General features: G+C 47.3%; 1 protein-coding gene across 1 annotated transcript in view; it reads left to right on the top strand.

Annotated features, from left to right (window-relative positions):
• The first annotated feature begins 3041 nt into the window (after nt 1-3041).
• Nucleotides 3042-17911, top strand: part of RNF213 (ring finger protein 213) — a 486493-nt gene continuing 471623 nt past the window's right edge. The window contains exon 1 of the mRNA XM_075344370.1: nt 3042-3065. The gene's annotated coding sequence lies outside the window, so the exon portion shown is untranslated. The remainder of the gene's footprint in view (nt 3066-17911) is intronic.

Raw genomic sequence — 17911 nt, 5'->3', positions numbered from 1 at the left:
GGATTTTCTTTGCATCTCGAACAATTTTCCTGGCAGTTGTGGCCGAAATTTTTGTTGGCCTACCTGATCATGGTTTGGTTTTTACCAAGCCTCTGATTTTCCATTTGTTAATAACAGTTTGAACACTGCTGACTGGTATTATTAATTCCTTGAATATCTTTTTGTATCCCTTTCTTGTTTTATACAGTTCAACTATCTTTTCTCATAGATCCGTTGACAATTCTTTTACTTTCTCCATGACTCATAATCCAGAACCGTCAGTGGCTGGATGAAAGATGCAAAAGTCTGTCTGGATCCCAGAAACTCACTCAGCTTTTATGCACACACTGATTACAAGCAAACAGGTCACAGGTGAGAATGTTACCTTTATTAGCCATTCAAACCCATTTGTGTCAACTTCTGTGCATGTTATCAGGCCAAAATTACCAGGGTATGTGAACTTTTGATCAGGGTCATTTGGATATTTTTGGTTGTGATTTAGAAAAAGAAAACACAGTAGTTTGACAATAAATGGCTTCACCCAACCACTAACCATGAGTGGAAAAACAGATTTTGTGTTATCATTCATATTCTCTGAAAAAAGGCCAAGAAAGCAAAAAATATGCAGTGGTGTGTAAACTTTTGAACACAACTGTATATGGGCCCATTATAATCCAGTAGCTCCTCATAATGCTCAATTCCACCTGCTTTGGAGGTAAAAGTGACCCCCTTATCCCTCACCCGCAGTGTGGCTGCACAGGTTGCACCAATACCTCTGTCCCAGAGATTAATAAATGTCCTTTCTGGGCAGTTTTGATTTTTATAAAAGACCTAAAGGCCACTTTACACACACAGATAAATCGTTGGCAGATCTGTGGTTGCAGTGAAATCATGGACAAATTGTTCCATTTGTACACAGCCACAAACCTGGCACTGATTGTCCACAATTTCACTGCAACCACAGATCTGCCGCAGATTTATCTGTGTGTGTAAAGTGGCCTTAAGGCCGGGTACACATATCCGGCTTTTCGCTGGTTTGACGGATGCGGCGCACGCCTGTATAATACAGTACAGTGGCAGCGCCACAACTTCCGGGTCACATGCTCCTGTCACAGCATGTGACCGGCGCTTGTTGCGCTGCCAGTGTACTGCATACACTGTACTGGCGTGCGCCGCATCCGTCAAACTGGCGAAAAGCTGGATATGTGTACCCGGCCTAAAGTGAATTTTGGGGCATTTACTCATCTTTACTGGACAAAGTCGGGGACTGGAAGTTAGTGGGCGTGATTGGCTTAGTAGGTGGGCATGATGTCCGCCTTGGTGGGTATGGCCCGGGCGTTTCCTTCTGTGCGCTTTATTGCGAACCTGGCCCACTTATTATTGGTTGTCGTATCTGTCACCAGTGTGCCATTGTTGCCTGCTTGTAGTACACCGCTTGTCAGGTTTGTCGCCTTGGTTGGTGGGCGTACTTTCCTTGCAGTGTCCGGAATGAGTGGGTGTGGTGGCCGACTTAGTGAGTAGGTGTGACAGGCTTAGTTGGCACGGCGTCTCCCGAACCGGCCACTTATTGGGGCACGTTCGCTCACAGAGTTGGTCGGTGTGAGCGTAGTGGCGACCAGGCTTAGTTAGTCAGCAGAAAATGACCGGTCGAAGGGCACTCACTAGCGCGTAAGGAACCGATGGGCCATGCCCGCCAAGGTGGGTGTTACACCCACTAACTTATGGTCCCCAATATTGTAACTATGCCCAACCTCTTTGCCCTAATAGTTGACAAAATAGTTATTTTCTGCTTAGGCTGCTTTCACACCTCCGGTTTTTGCTATGCGGCACAATCCGGCACTTTGCAGGAAAATCGCAACCGTTTTTTTTTGCTGCCGGTTGCGATTTTCCTGCATAGACTTTAATTAGTGCCGCATTGTGCCGCATGGCCTTGCGTTCCGTCCGTTTTTTGCCGCATGCGGCAGATTTAGCCGATGCGGCGGCCGGATGGAACGTTGCCTGGCACGTTTTTTCGTGCGGCAAAAAAAAACGCATCGCGCCGCATTCGGCCGATGCGGCGCCTTTTTCAATGCATGCCTATGGCGGACGGATGCGGCGCGATGTGGCAATAACCGCATCCGGCCGCCGCATGCGGTTTTTGCCACTGCGCATGCTCAGTAGCATGCCGCAAGCGGCAAAAACCGGACTGGCCGCAAAGGAAAAACTTATGCAAAGGATGCGGTGTTTTCACTGCATCCGTTGCATAGCTTGCACAGCCGGATTGAGCCGCAGAGCTCAAGCCGGATGTGTGAAAGTAGCCTTAGGCCGGTTTCACACATCCGGCTTTTTGCCGTTTTGCCGGATGCGGCGCTCTCCCGTACAGTTAATACAGTACAATGACAGCGCAACAAGCGCCGGTCACATGCTGTCATGTGACCGGCGCATGTGACCCGGAAGTTACAGCGCTGTCATTGTACTGTATTAACTGTACGGGAGAGCGCCGCATCCGGCAAAACGGCAAAAAGCCGGATGTGTGAAACCGGCCTTAGTAAGGGCTCGTGCACATGACCGTCATAATCCTACGAGTGCTATGATGGGTCACACTTGTGCCCACGTTCTTCTATGAGGCAGCGCAGATGTCCGAAATCAGATTATGGGATGGCGCTTGGCCATTCATGTCTGTGAGTCCGTGCCTGTGTCTGATATTCACAGACAGCGCGGAGAAGATGGAGAAATGTATTTTTAATTTTCCACATCCAAAATTATCGCATTAGACAGTTTGGTCAGACTGCTCTTAGTATTTAATGTGACCCTGGTCGAAGTGTGATGAATTTATATAATTTGGGGGATTTTTTGTAACATATTCTGTCAATTTGGTTAAAAATAGCCTAAACAATTCAAAGCAAAATGTCTGACAGAGAAAGAGGTGAGGTAACTGCTGTGTGCGGACACTGGGGGTGAGACGGGGATTTGGACGCGGCCACTTTAATGTTTGGGGATTCCCGGTGAGTCGCACATTCCCACAGGCGGCGCTGATTGGCTGTGCGGGGTCACGTGATGTGTCTCCGTCCTCTCTCTCCGTGAGAAGACGGAAGTGCTGGATGCTGGTGCGTGCTCCCTGTGTGTACTGTGCTCACCTTATGCGTTTTGTGCTCCCTCTGCTTATGGCTCCCATATTCCAGGCTGAGACACATTATATCTGCTGAGGAGCAGTGAGAGGTTCTCATTTACTGCACACAGCTCCTCAGCTTTACCGGGAATAGCGCAGGTGCGTGCTGTAACCTGCAGAGAGTCACGTGAGCGGGTAATTCCCGGCAGGATGCACAGAGGAGGCGGGCGGCCGGGGTGCGGGGTGTCTTTATCACTGCAGGGACCTGAGGACAGAGTTCACATTCCTCAGGACCGGTTTTTCCTGTGATATTTCTGCAGGAATCTTTGGAAGACGAGTAGAAGGGATTGTCTATATCACTGGCATATTACTACAGAGGCGTGCGGTAAGGCATTAGGTGTATGTGCACATGCTGCGGATTAGAAGCAGATTTTTGTGCACTAAAAACGAGCAGTGGCAGGAAAAAACGCTGTAAAATCTGTGCATTCTTACATAAAATTTTACCCATTCCTTTAACTCCATAATAAAAGAAAAAAAACAAACAAAACAGCAGCGTGTGCACGGGGTTCAGAGGACTTTACACTCCGGCCATATTTTTTTTTACCTCAGTATTTGTAGCTAAAACCAGGACTGGAACAATCAGAGGAAAAGTATAAGGCTATGTGCGCACTAGGCGTTTTTTTTCACGCTGCGTTTTTTGTGTGTTTTTGTCCACAAAAACGCACCCGCGGAAACAAAACGCATCGCAAAACGCATGCGTTTTTACCACGTTTTGGTGCGTCTTTTGCTGTGTTTTTTTGTATGTTGAATTCAATGAGTGAAAAACACAGTGAAAAACGCAGAAATAATTGACATGCTGCGTTTTTGTGGTCACCACAAAAACGCAGTGTGCGGACAGCACTTCTGAAAACCCATAGACGTTGCTGGGGAAGCAATGTCATAGCGTTTTCAGCACAAAAACGCGGTAAAAACGCCACAAAAAACAGCAAAAACATCTAGTGCGCACAGGGCCTTAGGCTATGTTCAAACGTTGCATTTTTGAAGTGGTTTTTTTTTTTTTTTGCACCCAGAACCTGCTTTCTTTGCAGTACAAAAAAAGCAGCTTTGGTGGAGTTTTTACTACTTTTTTGTTGCATTTTTTTTTTGTGTGTCTTTTGTCTGCAGTACATGTTTAAAGGGAACCTGTCACCAGTTTTTTGCCCTATAAGCTGCAGCCACCACTGGGCTCTTATATACAGGATTCTAACATGCTGTATATAAGAGCCCAGGCTGCTGTGTAGAATATAAAAAAACCCTTTAGAATAATATTTATTCACTTATATAGCGCTATTAATTCCGCAGCGCTTTACATACATTGACAACACTGTCCTCATTGGGGCTCACAATCTAAATTCCCTATCAGTATGTTTTTTTGGAGTGTGGGAGGAAACCGGAGGAAACCCACGCAAACACGGGGAGAACATATAAACTCCTTGCAGATGTTGTCCTTAGTGGGACTAGAACCCAGGATCCTAGCGTAATACTCCCCTAAACGGTCACTGGGGTGTAGTTGGGCCATATGGACGTCTTCGTCCTCCGGTGCCGGCGCCTCCTCTTTCAGCCATCTTTGTCATCCATCTTCTGAAGCCAGCATGCATGACGCGTCCGACGTCATCCACACTCGCCGGCATTCAGGGCCTGAGCAGGGCAGATCAAAGTATTGTAGTGCGCATGTGCGGGAACAGCTAATGTGTATGACTTAGCATGCGTCATGCACTGCGGCTTCAGAAGATGGAGGACGAAGATGGCTGAAAGAGGAGGCGCCGGCACCGGAGGACGAATACGCCCATTTGACCCACATCCACCGCAGCGACCGTTTAGGTGAGTATTATAAAGTAATTTTTACGTTCTACACAGCGGCCTGGGCTTTTATATACAGAATGTTAGAATGCTGTATATAAGAGCCCACTGGTGGTGGCCGCAGCTTATAGGGCAAAAAAATGGTGACAGGTTCCCTTTAAAGGGAACCTGTCAGGTGCAATATACACCCAGAACCATGAGCAGTTCTAGGTACATATTGCTAATCTCTGCCTAACAGTCCCTGTATACACTAGCATAGATAAAGGGATCTTTAGACAAAGTATTTCTAAAGTTCTTTTACTGTATGCTAATGAGGCCAGGGACTAGTCCCCTGGGTGTTATTTCCCTTGGCTAGTTGGCTCCATTAGCATGATAATACACCCCAGTGGGTGTACTAACATGCTAATGAATGCGCAACGTCAGAGGATGATCTCACTCACCTCTTTGCCACCATCGCGTTTGATGCTGGATTTCGGCGCAGTGCACATGACCCCGGAGTAATGCGCACTACTTCAGTTTGAAGCCAAGACGCGTACACTCTGCTTCATAGTGCGCATGACCAGAACTCCGGGGTCATGCGCACTGAGCTGAAATCCAGTTTTGGACGCGATGACGGCAAAGAGGTAAGTGAGATTATCCTCTGATGCTGCGCATTCATCAGCATGTTAGCACACCCACAGGGATGTACTAACATGCTAATGGAGCCGACTAGCCAAGGGAACTAATGCCCAGGGGACTAGTCACCCCGCTCATTAGAATATGATATAAGGCTATGTGCGCACGTTGCGTATTTGCATGCAGTTATGCTGCGATCTGCACCGCAGCGTAACTGCATGTGTCCTGCGTCCCCAGCACAGTCTATGAAGATTATGCAGGAGACGTGCGCACGTGGCGTATTAGAGCGCAGCGCTTCGGCTGCTGCCCGAAGCGCGCGTTCTAAGAAGTGACATGTCACTTCTTTCCTGCGCTTTGCCTGCATCCCCCGCTCGGTCTATGGGAGGGGCTGCACTCAGAGCGCATGGAATCGGCTTTTTTTTTTCATTACGGACTGTTTCTGCAGCGATTTGAAGCGCACGTGTGCTCTTTAAATCGCTGCAGAAATTTCTGCAGGGCAGAACGCTACGTGCGCACATAGCCTTAGGCAGGGATTAGCAATATGCACCCAGAACTGCTCGTTGTGCTGGGTGCATATTGGACCTGACAGGTTCCCTTTAATCAAGTTAGCTTTATTCACCACAAAAGCAGCAAAAGTGCAGCAGTTGAGATTTTTGGACTTTCTCGTTGCTTACAATGGTGGAAAAACACTGAAAGAATTGACATGCTGTAGTTTTCAAAAACGCAACATTTTTCCAACTCAGGCAGGAAAAAAAAAAGTGTAATTTACCTTTTACTGCTACTGTATGGGTATGTGCACACGCAGCAGATTTTCTTCCCACAAAACTGCATGTTTTGGCAGGAAAAACTCAGCAGAAAAAAATGCATTTTTTTTTAATCTCACTTTCGCATTTTTCTCATCATGGCAATCGCGGGGGTTCCTGACGCTACAGCTGACACCCGGCCCTCACTGCCAGGAGTGGTGCCCGCACAGTTTAATCCCTTAATTTATGCGATCAATTGTGATCCCAGCATTAAGGAGGCAACCGGGTCTTTGTAAAACGATCACAGGTACCCGATTTCTGTCATTGCAACCCTGGGTTGTCACCATGATGACTCCGGGTTACTGAGCTACGGATCGCCTCACAAACCAATGCCGGATGCACGGTTTGTGAGGCGAAGTGTCAGAGCTGCGAGTGCAGCACTAAGATATAATCCACTGTAGTGATAAAGCTCCAGCATTGCAGTGGATTATATCAGACGCAGGAAAAAACGTAGAAAGAATTGACATGCCTATTATTTTCTGCACCAAGATCTTCAAGGAAACAAATCTGCAACACGTGCACAGCAATTCAGGATTCTCATAGACTTTGCTGAGATGTGTATTTCCTTGCAGTATTGATTAAAATCTGCAAGAAAAACGGAGCATGGGCACACAGGTAATAAGGAGCTTTTAAATTGCATAAAACTCATGAAGAAAATGTAGCAAAAACGCAAAGTATGAACATAGTATAATAGGAACACGGGCACCACTTCTTTATTATTTACCCACTCCTGGTTTTGGCTACAAATAGGTAAAAAACTCACCAAATACTCAACGTGTGCACATGGCCTTAAGGCTATGTTTACAAAGAACATCTTTTACTGCATTTTTCTTGCGTTTTTGAGGTGACAAAGATGTACCTAGGCCTCTTTCACACATCAGTATTTTGCATCATTGTTACATCAGTATTTGGATGCCAAAACCAGGTGTGTCTCCGAAACACAGAACAGGTGTCAGACTTTCAATTACAGTTCTCCTCTGTAAGGCTACTTTCACACTTGCGTTGAACGGTATTCGTTGCATTGAGTTGTGTGACGGATGCAACGGATGTGTTGCATTTAGTGTGCAACGGATCGTACAAAACAACGGAATCTTTTTTTTTTTTCTTCTTCTTCTTTCGTTTTACCTGCGGCAGACTATTATGAATGATCAGCTGATCGCTCACATCAGCCGGTCGCCGGGTGATCAAACGAGAATGTGTGAGGGATGCGGAGTGCGGGGTGGGTGTAGCCGAGCGGGACCATGGCGCTGACGCAAGGCTGGTGACAGGTGAGTGTGAGTGTGGAGTGGAGTGCGGGAGGGGGCGGAGCCGAGCGGGAAAGTGTCGGGCTCCCTACACATGTAGCTAGGGTAAATATCGGGTAACTAGGCAAAACGCATTGCTTAGTAACCCGATGTTTACCCTGGTTACGTGTGCAGGGAGCCAGAGAGAGCATACGCAGCGAAATCCTACGGATTGCGCTGCTCAAAAAAACGCTACATGCAGCGTTCCCTCCGCCCGACGCAGCGTCAAAATAACAACCATCCGTTGCTATCTTTAGCTAATAATAGTCTATGAGGAATATAACGGCTTCCTGCAACGGTTACCGTAATTCCTCAAGGCTGCGGATAGCAACGGAAGCCGTCCAACGCAAGTGTGAAAGTAGCCTAAGCTCCACTCTGGGTTTTGGTATACAAATACTGGTGAAACACTGAGGCCTCAATGCATGTATTTCCTTCGCCCAGCAAAGTCTGAGATTTCTATTTTGCTGTCCACACTGTGCATCTTTTTTTTTTTTTTGTCTGCGTTTTTGAAGATGCAGCATGTCAATTCTTTCTACGTTTTTGCCAGCGTTTTTGAGCCCTTCCAGTCAATAGATTTGACGTAAAAAACGAATTGGGCAAAACGCGGTGAAGACACATTGCGTTTTTGCCGCAGTGTGTTTTTTGGGGACAAAATTGCTGCATCTTTGTAGTTAAAAAAAAAAAAAAAAAACAAAGCCCTGTGTGGCTGTGTGAACATTGCCTTAGGTTAGTAGGTAATATGGCATCTGTTTATCCCCTAGGTCACATGCAAATACTCTTCATTTGTAGCCAAAACCAGGAGTGGTTAGTAAATGTAGAAGGGGTACCTGTGTTTCTATTATACGTTTCATTTTGGCCAATGCTGTAGTGTTTTATATTAAGGTGTCGTGTGGTGGACACATACGCAGGTTATACCGCTAGCCTCTAAAGGAAATGAGATATACAGCAACTGATTAATCTGACTAGTGTTGAGCGGACCCGAACTGTAAAAATCCGTATCCGCGCGGTTTCAGAGTCCGATCCGGGTCCGACCCGGACGCGGGAATCCGGCTGCACGATCCGGATCCGGGATATTTTTTTTTTCCTCTCATCTCCTCTTCTCCGGATTCCACTCCCCATTGACTTACATGTGGCCGAATTAACGGATCGGATCCGGACTTCTTTATCAACCCGACACTGATCCGCTGGACCCGGATTATGAGCAATCCGCTCAACTCTAAATCTGACATTAATAACATAAATGTAAAAAAAAAAATCCCTCTCAGCCCTGTGTTCCTCTCTGGTCACAATGTGAAGGGAATGCTGCAGCTAATCAATGGTGGTCGCTGATCGGCTGCAGCCTTTGCTTTTCCGTACGGGCAGAAGAAACGCCAATTTTCTACTCATACAAAAAATAATGATGCCTTAAGGCAATTAATAAGGGTTGAGACCGTACTGGACAACTCATTTAATTAGTGATAAAACTTGCAGCTTTAGTTTTATTTTTCTCACCTGCTTCCCCCTGTGTAAGTCGGGCTCATATGAGCATTGTAACGTTTTTGCCCATTATGTCCACGATCTCCATTGCAGACGGTGGTTGAGCTTCCTGCCATTATATGCACCGTCTTGGTGCAGTAAACTGACCCGAACAGTTAATTTTGCAATTTTTTTGCAAAAGAATATCGGCTACAGTTGGTCTGTTGTGCACGCAGATCGGAAATACATTTGTCTGAACCTAGTTTTAGGTCTCATTCACACCGTGAAAAAATAGTGTCGCGGCTGGGTGCTGCCTCCGCTGCGGAAACCGGGGCTGCTCAAGGGGCGCTCTGATCCGGGATCGTGTCCTGGGCTCGAGTGGTCACCGGACCCGGGTCTCGTGCAACTGCCCGTCCACGCACACAGTGAAAGAGGGGGTTATTTACTGGGGAGGTTGTTGTCTGTGACGTCACCCGTGGGTTGCGGTGATGGGATGGTGGCACCGCCGCTGCCTCTCGGGGCCGACGTCCGGGACCGGTGATGGAAGGGGGCAGCAAGATGGTTCCCCCTCCATGGGTAGGGGTTTGTTGTAGTCCTGGGGCCCAGGTGCAGGTAGGGAGCAGGGCTGGGGCGCTGTCGGCAGGTTGGACCGGATGACCCCGGTGTACTCACACTTGAGAAGAAATCACACCAAGTCCGTATTGTAAACCAAGGCCGGTTGCCTCTGGAGGGGTGTGCTGGTCCCCCACACGGGTTTGGCAATGTATGGGCCCTTCCTCCTGCACTTCTGTCTTGTGGTGGATGGATTAACCCCACGTGGAACGGGATTTATCCGCTCCCCTGCAGCTTTGGACGCAGAGGGAGCCGTTGCCCGCAGACGCTGACCCGTGGGACTTCAATGGGTTCTTGGCGGACACCCTGTCCCCCGCGTTGGGCTGCCGGTCTGCTCTATCTGGGCTTCTCTCCTCGGGAACAATGCCTGGTACCTTTCCCCGCTGGTCAATTAACAAGGGGCTTGAAGCTTGCCTTGTCCTAGGGTCCAGGTACCCCGCCTGTGCACGGCTTCCAGACCGGATTCCCGTTGTTAGTACCGGTGGGCTACAACCCTGCCCCGGTCCACTTTGGGTCTCCCGCGACCGGATCTCTGTCGCCTGTGGCCCTACAAAGCTGTCTGCCACCTAGGCGGTCCTCCCGTGGTCCAAGGGCTCCAACCCTGACCACGCTGCACTTCAGCTCCTGTCACCGACTCCAACTTAGACTCAGACTCTACTCACTCCTAAACTAGACGGACTGGTTCCCTCCCCGTGTCACCTCAAGACCCCTAGGTGGGCGTTCCCATCCTCCTGGTCCCGCCCACTGGTGTGTCCTGGCTGTCATGGGAGGGGGCGACTAGGGTTTGTGGCTGATGTTCCCCTGTGTGGGATGTGTGGTGTTAATTCCCAATGAGGAGGCGATTTCTGGACCCCTGGAGGGGGGGGGGGGACCAGTCATCTGTGACTACCTGGTTTTGCCAGGACGTCTCAATAGTACCGGTGTCATTAGTGTTTTGCAGCAGTATGACATCCAGTTGTCTGTTTTTACAAGCAGTGTTTTCACAGATAGTAAAGAAGTCCCGTATTTTCAGGTTTGTAAGATGCACTTTTTCCACCTCCAAAACTGGGGGAAAGATGGGGGCGTGTCTTACAAATTGCATATGGCTTACTGTGGTGGCACAGGGTCACCGATACGGAGGGCTCGGCGGGGTTGTCACTGCAGTGGATCAGCTAAGAAGTGTCATTATGTGGCAATGAAGGGTTGGTGATTCTGCGGGCTCTTGGTGTGTCACGGCGGCGGGGACCATTGATCTGCCGGTGGGCTCAGGGGAGGGGGTGTCACGGCTCAAGAGGGTCAGTGTGGGGCAGCAGAAGGTCGGCGATACTGCAGGCTCGTGGGGTGATGTGGAGCCGAGCGCCATTGACCTGTCGGCTGCTTTGAATCGCCAGCATGTGCCACCTCCGTGGCCATTTTCTTGAAGTCCATCGTGTCAACGACCAGCGATTCAATGGGGCCAGCAGATCAATGGCGCTCTCTGCCGCGACACCCATGAGCCCCTAGTACCGCCCACCCTCCGCTGCCGCAAACTGACCCTCTTGAGCTGCGACATCCCTCATCCGAGCCCGCCTGCAGATCAATGGCGCCCACCGCCGTGATACCCCATGTACCTGCAGTAACGCTGACCCTCTGCACACTGATCCTCTTGAGCCGCGACACCCCCTCCTCGGAACCCGCAGCATTGCCGACCCTGCCTTTTGTGACCACCTTGAGCTGCTCCACCACCACCCCCGGGTGAGCTAACACAAGAGGATTATAAGATGGACCCTCATTTTAACAGTAAAATTTTTTACTTAATTTCTTCCTTCAAATTTGTGGTGCGTCTTATAAAATTAAAAATACAGTAATTTACAGAGTTCCTAAATCTAGTAATGTTAAATACGTACAGACCCGGATCACACACTGATCCCATCCATGTGCCGTGGTTTTTATGGACACATAGACTTGTGTTGGCCTGCGTCCGCTTTTTTTCAGGTGGCACAGATGACATGTGAGGTTATGTTGGCTATATGTGGTATCCGTGAATGGACATCTGAATGAGGCCTAAGGTATACTGACACATGGAAAGATATGCCGTCTATGTCAGTGAGACCCCCCCCCTCCCCCCAGCGGTTCAGTCCTCTTCCATTCTGTTTAATATGTGGCGTCTGCTCAAATAATGAACATGTAGCAGATTTTTAAAATTTACAGTGTATTCATTATTTTCTGCAGATTTTTTCCACTGCTTACAGTTAGGGGTACTTTGCACACTATGATATCGGAGCTGCGATGTCGGTGGGGTCAAATCGAAAGTGACGCACATCCGGCGTCGCTGTTGACATCGCAGTGTGTTAAGCCTTTTACATACGATTAACGAGCGCAAAAGCGTCGTTATCGTATGATCGGTGTAGGGTCCGACATTTCCATAATGCCGCTGCTGCGACGGTACGATGTTGTTCCTCATTCCAGCAGGCAGCACACATCGCTGTGTGTAAAGCCGCTGGAGCGAGGAACATCGCCTTACCTGCGTCCCGGCCGGCTATGCGGAAGGAAGGAGGTGGGCGGCATGTTTACATCCCGCTCATCTCTGCCCCTCCGCTTCTATTGGCCGCCTGCCGTGTGACGTGTGCCAGAGCGACGTCGCAGGGCAGGTGAGTGCATGTGAAGCTGGCGTAGTGATAATGTTCGCTACGGAAGCAATCACAAGATATCGCTGCTGCGACGGGGGCGGGTGCTATCGCACTCGGCATCGCAAGCATCGGCTTGCGATGTCGTAGTGTGCAAAGTACCCTTAGGTCCTAGTACGAAATATTGGATCGTATTTGGACCAAAGTTATTCTATGAAGTCCAATTCTTTTCCTCGTTTCAAATCTGTCCTAGGAAAAAAAAACGCAGCATGTCAGAGTTTCCTCTGTAAACCGGATCGCGCTCAGCGATGCAAGTGAGTTGGTCTGTGAAAAAAATTGGACCGCACTCGGATGACCTCAGACTAACAGAATAGAGAAGATAGCCATTTTTTTTTTTCCACATTTGAAGAAATCGGATCAAATTCTGATCAGAATGTAATTGGCACAATTGATCCAATTGTCTTGGATGAGAAAACAAACGGTCCTCTGCACCTAGCCTTAGTGTGCCAAATGTGGTAAAAAACGGAATAGGGAAAAAACCCCAAACACTAATTTGTTGTGAAGATGAAACAAAGTGTGAAGTTTTGTTGCCTGAAGGTTTCGTTTCACGCATCACGCACCAAAAATGCTGTTGATCCGGTCTAAAAAGCCGCAGGAAAATCTCCATGTGAGACAGGTCAGCCGAAGGCCATGTTCAGACATCCGTATTTATGGTCGGAGTGTCCAATAATAACTAGTGTGCCTGTGTACACCAACAGTATTTCACATGCTCCTGTGAAATAAAATCACACACAGTAGTCTGCTCCATGTCAATAAAGGATGAGGCAAACGGTCACTTTTTTTTTTCACTTATGAGAGAAACTGTGCTAGTTTCATAACTGATTCGTGCAGATTTTCATCAGAGCATCGTCTGAGGTCATCAGCTGTTCTTGAATAAGAAAGAAAAAAAAAATTCCACCTATCAACAATAGACAGCACACTGATGACATCCAAGTGCTGCCTGATTTTTTTTTTTTTTCTTTTTTTCATGGATGCATTTTTTTTTATCCGATATTCTCATCAATATTGGACATGTGGCCACGATTTTGCACTGCACTCAATCTGCAGGAAAAAAGGACGTGAACCCCCATAGGCTTCCATACTAGGTACTGGTGCGATCTGTGAAAAACACGGATATAACTTATATGCGGAAAACAGACAACATGGTGGCCTCCGTGTACAATTCGATTTTTGATCTTTGATGGAAAAAAATAGAGAAACTTCTCATAAGCAAAAAAACAAACCCCAAAATGATGAAACTCTGAGGGTAAAAACTGACACATGTTATACAAAAAATCGCCAAATATTCCCAATATAAACATTTATTTATTATATTAAAAATGGACTTGAACACTGATGAAAATATGATAATTTTGTCTGCGTTTTTTTTTTGCATTTCCCCCCCCCCCCCCAATTTTAATGGGTGAAAAATACCTGCAGATACGAAACTGCTTCAAATATGCAAGGAAAAAGTGAGCAGCTTGTGCGTGTTATTAATTTTTCTGGTACAATAAAAACTTTTTTACGGCAAAAACACAACAAAAACTCGATCCCGGACGCAACAACTCAGTTGCGAAGTGTCGGACTTCCACCGATAAGACATTGATACGTTCTCCTAAGGCTATGTTCACACACTGCATCTTTTCTTAACCACAAAGAAGCAGCATTTTTATCCCCAAAGAACGCACCCGCTGCAAAAACTCATGCTTTTTTTTTGCGTTTTTACCGCGTTTTGCCCAATGCGTTTTTTTTATATCAAATCTTTTGACTGGAAGGGCTCAAAAACGCTGGCAAAACGCAAAAAGAATTGACATGCTGCATCTTCAAAAACGCAGCCTATATGCATCTAAAAAAAGATGCACAGTGTAGACAGCATAATAGAAATCTCATAGACTTTTGCTGGGGGAAGGAAATGCATGTATTTCGGTGCAGCTTTGTGATCTCAAAAATGCACTAGAAACGTAATAAAAGATGCAGTGTGTGAACATAGCCTAAAGCGGGCTTTACACGCTACGATATCGCTAGCAATTGCTAGCGATATCGAGCGTGTAACCACCTGCCCCCGTTGTGTGTGCAATATCGTGTGATCGCTGCCATAGCGAACATTATCGCTACGGCAGCATCACACGCACTTACTTGGTCGACGGAGTCGCTGTGACCGCCGAACAATCCCTCCCTCAAGTGGGAGGGACGTTTGGCATCACAAGGACGTCACCGTGACGTCACTAAGCGGCCGCCCAATCAAATTGAAGGGGCGGAGATGAGCGGGACGTAACATCCCGCCCACTTCCTTCCTTCCGTATTGCGGCAGGTAAGGAGATGTTCCTCGCTCCTGCGGTGTCACACACAGCGATGTGTGCTACCGCAGGAGCGACGAACAACATCGATTTATCAACCCTTACCGATTTTTGGTTTTGGGATGACCTCTCCATGGTGAACGATTTTCACCATTTTTGAGGTCGCTTAAGGTCGCTGGTCAGTGTCACACGCTGCGATATCGTTAATGATGTCGGATGTGCGTCACTAACAACTTGACCCCGACGATAAAACATTAACGATATCGTAGCGTGTAAAGCCCCCTTTAGGGTAGGTTCAGACAACTGTTTAAAAAATTGTTCAGAATTTCATCCAAAGTGGGACCTTTTTTTTTCTCTCACTTGTCATCCTTGTACAATCCATCTTTTTACAACTATTAAAGGGAACCTGTCACCAGATTTGGGGCCTATAAGTTGTGGCCACCACCACTGGGCTCTTATATACAGCATTCTAACATGCTGTATATAAGAGCCCAGGCCGCTGTGTAGAACATAAAAATCACTTTATAATACTTACCTAATCGGCAATGCGGTGCTGACTAGTTGGATGGGTGTCTCCATTGTTCGGTAGCGGCCCCTCCTCTTTCGGCCATCTTTGTCCTCCTTCTGAAGCCTGGGTGCATGACGCTGGCATTGTGGTCTCGCGCAGGCGCACTACAATACTTGCTCAGGGGAGATCAAACTGCGCCTTGCCAGGACCTCAATGCCAGCTAGTGCGGATGACGTAGGACGCGTCATGCACCCAGGCTTCAGAGGAAGTAGGACAAAGATGGCCGAAAGAGGAAGCATCGGTACCGGAGAACAGAGGCACCTATCTGACCAGTCTGCACCGCACCGACCCTTTAGGTGAGTATTATGAAGGCATTTTTACTTTCTATACAGCGGCCTGGGCTCTTATATACAGCATGTTAGAATGCTGTATATAAGAGCCCAATATTGGTGGCTTATAGTCGCCAAATCTCGTGACAGGTTCCCTTTAATCATTTGCAGGACCCTTTACAGTTTCCACTTATAGAACTGCAATGTATGTGTAAAAATCGGATGTTGTACTGTGGTATCTGTTTTTTTTTTCTCTCACCCATAGACTTGAATGTGTGAGTCTCATCCTCTTTGGTGGAAAATTGTGCATGCTGCCTTTTTTTTCACCCAGATTCTGTCAGTGGAAAAAATTGGTCATCAGCACTGCCTCACTGAATAACATTGGTCCACATGCTGTCTAATTTTTTTTTCACGGACAGCACTTTGAATGAAAATACGGTCGTGTGCACAAGCTGTAAGGGTAGGTCATCAATGTAAAAGTCCTGGACAACAACTTTAATATGCAGCCTTGGGCTATATGCTTGCAGTGTTTGATTGGATGGCACTGGGGGGAACAACAGTGTGGTTGGATGTAGTGTGCACCAAACAAAACAACCCACAACAACCACCCACCCTCCCCCAGAAATGCTCTGTTTATGGCTGTCTGTGGGTGGAGAGCTGAACTTACCAAAAACACATATTTAGGCTATGTGGCGCGCACGTGTGCGCTCTGCACCGCACACAAAAGGTCCGCTTCAGAGCGCAGCTGAAAAGCTCCGTTCTGAAGCGCCTGGTGCCTGCAGAATTCGTGCGCTCTGCATGCTGCCACTATAGACAGCATGCAAAGCGCACGAAAGAAGTGACATGTCACTTCTTAGAACGCACATTTCGGGCAGCAGCCGAATCGCTGCGTTCTAATACGCCACGTGCGCACGGCTCCTGCATAATCTTCATAGATGCGGGACTCATGCAATTACGCTGCGTTGCAGAACGCAGTGTAACTGCATGCAATACGCACATAGCCTTACACGGAGCAGAGGCATGGTACTTTAGGGATCCCTGTCCTGCTGTTTACAGGCTTTGAGATACATCGCTCAGCTGGGACTTACTGTGAATATACAGAAGAGGTCCCTGACGAGCGTCCTCAATTCCCCTTACGGATATTTGTTGATGTAGGGAGGTTGTTATTAGCTCTTATAAGTTATTTGTATGCACTTTTGAAACTGGGCAGGTATTTGATACACCTTTTACATGAAATTATTAAAAGTTATATTTTAATCCCCTCAATTTAATGTGCAAGTTGGATAAAGTCCAGCTGAAACTGCAGAACTAGAACTTCCACGGGTCCGGTCATCTCTAATGAAAAACGCTAATATCCAAGCAGAGCCTCAAATGTAGCTGTGTGCACTATTAGGGATTACTGTGCCGCTGAAACCATACACAACGCCCATAACGTATTGAAAAAGCAAGCTCAGAAGATTGGTGTACAAATCGTTCTCATGGTTCATTGTGCTTGGCCATGTTATCCGCTTAAAATAGCTGGATCAGTGATGAGGGAGCACTACTATGCTTGGGTCTTAAGGGTAGTGATGGGCAGACTTACTGATAACCGGGAACGAGGGTTCCCAGTTATCTTGTTTTTAAAATCCGGTTCCAGGCTGGATTCCGGTCCCCATATAAGTTTGAGGACCAGTATCTGGCAATTAAAAATGGTGGTTGAAGGGATAGGAGCAAGCATGCTGTTCTTACGGTTGAACACTGCTCCCGCTGCCGCCCATTCACTTCCGTGGCCGCACATTATCCTTCATTGTATATGCACTGCTTACCCTGCCCACCGGCGTCTGTGATTGGTTGCAGTCAGACGCACCCCCAGCCTGAGTGACAGCGTGTCAGCTGACTGCTTCCAATCACAGATGCTAAAATGCCTCTATTGTGAATAGAAATAAATGTAAAAATTGGCGTAGGGTACCCCCATATTATCATACCTAGCACAGATAAGTCCCACGGCTACAGGCTGCAGCCCCCAGCTGTGCGCTTTTCTTGGCTGTGTATCAAAATAAAAGGAACCGCATGCGGCTTTTTTCCCCTTTTTTAAAAATAAATAAATCATTTAAATAAATTTAAAAATCTGATGTGCGGTCCCCCCCAATTTTGATACCCAGTCATGATAAAGCCCAGCACCTGTGGGCTGGTATTCTCAAGCTGGGGAGACCCATGCTTATTGGGCCTCCCCCCCAGCCTAAAAATAGCAGCCTCCCAGACTTGTTCCGTCCATTAGATGCGACAATCCTAGCACTTTATGCTGCAGCGGTGTTTTGGTGGTTAATAAAATTGTGAAAGGGTGTTTTTTTTTTTTATTGTATTTTATTTCAAATAAAGGATTTTTTCACTGTTTGTGTTTATTTACTTTCACTTACAGATTTGTAATCTAGGGGTCTCATAGACCCTCCCCATTACTATTCTAGGGCTTAGTGGCAGCTGTGGGGTGTTATTAACCCCT

Source organism: Anomaloglossus baeobatrachus, chromosome 4, assembly GCF_048569485.1.
Source record: "Anomaloglossus baeobatrachus isolate aAnoBae1 chromosome 4, aAnoBae1.hap1, whole genome shotgun sequence".
Classification (NCBI taxonomy): Eukaryota; Metazoa; Chordata; class Amphibia; order Anura; family Aromobatidae; genus Anomaloglossus; species Anomaloglossus baeobatrachus.
This window is presented reverse-complemented; position numbering and strand designations above follow the sequence as displayed.